We start from the raw sequence: 3,812 nt of genomic DNA, 5'->3' as shown, positions 1-3,812 counted from the left end.
TTCCTCAAGATTTTCCTCAAGGAAATCCAACCAGTCAATCCTAAATGAAGTCAGTCCTGACTATTCATTAGAAGGACTGATGCTGAAGCTGAAACTCCAATACATTGGCCACCTGATGTGAAGAACTGTCTCATTGGAGAAAAACCCTGACGCTGGGAAAGATTGAAGGTGGGAGGAGAAGGAGACAACAAAGATTGAGATGGTTGGATGGCATCACCGACTCGATGCACATGAGTTTGAGTAAGCTCTGGGTATTGGTGATGGACAGCTAAACCTGGCATCCTGCGGTCCATGGGGGCATAGATTTGGACATGACTGAGCAACTGAATTGAATCCATATGTTCAATACCAAAAAGCTTGAAGACTAATTTTTTTAGTCTCTCTCTCTCTCTCTCTCATTCTTTTACCCTTGAAATAACTTTGGTAGATAAAAGACTTGTTTGAAAACTTTGCTGAATTTATTACAATATTAAAATAAATGGTTTGATTTCCCCATAATCACAGTGTCTTGTTTTCCTGAAAGTACTTGGGCACAGCCTGTTTTTAAGAGAAAAATGACAGACAGTTCATGAGCAATTATGCCGAGGAACTTTGCACAATCTTGTGATAGAAATCTAGGAAAACTTTTGGCCACATTTCATGTTACAGTGCTTCCTAAATCTATTAATATATGGCCTTACTGAACTCTCAGTAACAGAACAGGACAAAGTAAAGCTAATATTGTTCCATTCTCATGGGATCACTTATATAAGTTATAACAAGGAAAGTGAACAACCCATGAAATCTGTGGTCTTAAATCTCACATTGTGTCAGGAAAAACTCCTCAGGCTTTCTAAAAATAAGAAAAGGAGAGCCTTTTTTATCTTATAAAAATAAGAAAAGGAGAGCCTTCCATTTCCAACATTATGAGAGCCAGGAGACTTGAAATAGCTTTCCTCTTGACAACTAGTCGTTTTAAATGAAATGTATTTTAAATGAATAGATGGCAAAATATTAAGTAATTTTCAGAAAAAAATAAAACAATGAGTAAAAATAGGCAAAAATTAAATAGGCAAAACAGTGAAGTCAAGAACTAAGACGATAAGCAGCTGACTTTGTTCTCAGGGCATTTGAAAAATGAGTGAAATTGAAATTTGGTGGCTAAGTCTCACAGGACATAAAGAGATACAACTCTGAACTTAGATGGTAAGTCTAATAAGAGTACTACCACTGGTAAATCTATGATTCTAAACAACCTTTCTGTCAATGTATAATAAAACATAACTGCTCCGTGCTTAAAATGGAGGGCAAGAAAAATGATTTTAAACTTCGTGGTGAGTAGAGCACTTTGCTGAAGTTTGGGGATTACAAAAATGCTCAAATCACAAAATTAAGGTGGTTTGACAAGCTTGAAGCTGATAATTTTGTTTTACTTAGCAAATTAAAAAGTTCCTTTGAAGCAAATCTTTTTTGTATTTGAAGCAAACTCAAAACCTCTTTGAAGGATGCACCTCAAAAATATCTATAAACCAGACAAATACTAAATTTACAGATAGAACTATATTGACCGTATTGAGTGAGGCAGTCTGCCATGGGCTTAAGCATCCCTATACATGATTTTAAGTGTGGCAGAGTACATGACATAACATCTTCTACTGAGCAATTTCTGTAGGTACATAGGCAGCAAGGTAGGTGAAGGCAACCACAGTACGACTTCCCTGTAGTTTTTTTTCTTCCTGGAGGCAGGGATGGAGAAAAGGGACTGGACTGGGTTGTCTGTTATTTGCAGGATGTTTGCTATTTGCTCAGAAACTGCTGGCCTTGAGTACTAGATCCATAATACAAACCACAGCACATGGAAACGTTGTCTTATCCTAGTCATGTGACCCTGAAGAAGTTAGAGCTTAATTTTTTTTTTTAATTATGATACCCTGAGTTACTGTGGTTTGGTATGAGTATTAAGTGGTCCTTTGTTTCTTACAAGGAGTCTTTTTCCAGCACCTGTGAGATTGTGACAGAAAAAATATAGATATAGATATATAGTGACAGCCTAATTCGTTAGATTGCACATAAGGTAAAATCTCAGACCTCTTCATAGTTCTTGGCAGTTGTCTTCATGATGCTGACAAGAGGTGGAATGGATTTTTAAAATAAACTCAATTGTTATTGTACCAAGGGCACAATGTGACAATAACAGGTCTTTCCAGTATAGTCCAATCAATTGTGCCTCTTCCTGCATCTTCTCACTCCACCAATCAAGAACTTGAATTTTAATTTAGGTTGTGTCAGTGACTGCCTCAAGGGCTGGAAACATACATTTCATTTAGTAGCTTCAAGGAAGATATTCAGGTCAGTCTGTTTACAAAGTCTTCCTGTAGAGAACTAGCCACCAAGGTCTGAGGAGCCCTAAGTGCCTAGGAATAGACTAACATGGAAGAGAATTAAGACATGCAGCCTCAACTGAGCTCCAAGAAAATGTACAGCTAGCACCAGCTTCCAGCATGTGCATCACCTGAGCTGGCTTCTGCTGAGTTTTACTGATCCCAGTTTGACTGTTCCCATTGGACTAAGAGCAGAGAAAACACTAATCCATCCATTCCCCAAAAGTGAATCCTATATAAAGATGCATCCATTCCCATGGCATTGTACTGTAAAATAACACAATATTTAATAAACCATTTTAAAGCAGTTTTAAAGCCAGACCACCTGACCTGCCTCCCAAGAAATCTGTATGCAGGTCAAGAAGCAACAGTTAGAACTGGACATGGAACAACAGACTGGTTCCAAATCAGGAAAGGAGTGCCTCAAGGCTGTTTATTGTCACCCTTCTTACTTAACTTACATGCAGAGTACATCATGAGAAATGCCAGGCTGGATGAAGCACAAGCTGGAATCAAGATTGCTGGGAGAAATACGAATAACGTCATATATACAGATGACACCACCCTTATGGCAGAAAGTGAAGAAGAACTAAAGAACCTCTTGATGAAAGTGAAAGAGGAGAGTGAGAAAGTTGACTTAAAACTCAACATTCAGAAAACTAAGATCATGGCATCCGGTTCCATCACTTCATAGCAGATCAGTGGGGAAACAATGAGAGACGTTATTTTCTTGGGCTGCAAGTCAATGCAGGTCGTGACTACAGCCATGAAATTAAAATACTCTTGCTACTTGGAAGCAAAGCTATGACAAACCTAAGCAACATATTAAAAAGCAGAGACATTACTTTGCCAACAAAGGTCTGTCTATCTAGTCAAAGCTATGGTTTTTTCAGTTGTCATGTATGGATGTGAGAGTTGGACTATAAAGAAAACTGAGCGCCAAAGAATTGATGCTTTTGACCTGTGGTGTTGGAGAAGACTCTTGCGAGTCCCTTGGACTGCAAGGAGATCCAACCAGTCCATCCTAAAGGAAATCAGTCCTGAATATTCACTGGCAGGACTGATGCTGAAGCTGAAGCTCCAGTACTTTGGGCACCTGATGCAAAGAACTGACTCATTGCAAAAGACCCTGATGCTGGGAACGATTGAAGGCAGGAGGAAGAAGGGGAGGACAGAGGACGAGTTGGTTGAATGGCATCACCGATTCGATGGATATGCATTTAAGTAAGTTCCAAGAGTTGGTGATGGACAGGTAAGCCTGGCGTGCTGCAGTCCATGGGGTTGCAAAGAGTCAGACACGACTGAGCAACTGAAGAAAACTGAAAGCAGTTTTAGGATGGTAGAAAAAAAAAATGTTTAGAAAGTACAGAAAGTTCCCATATACACCCTCTTCCCTTCACAGAGTTTTCCTACTGTTAACATCTTGCATTAGTGTGGCACGTTTGTAACAAT

Source organism: Cervus canadensis, chromosome 1 (assembly GCF_019320065.1).
Source record: "Cervus canadensis isolate Bull #8, Minnesota chromosome 1, ASM1932006v1, whole genome shotgun sequence".
NCBI lineage: Eukaryota > Metazoa > Chordata > Mammalia > Artiodactyla > Cervidae > Cervus > Cervus canadensis.
Note: the sequence above shows the minus strand (reverse complement) of the source record.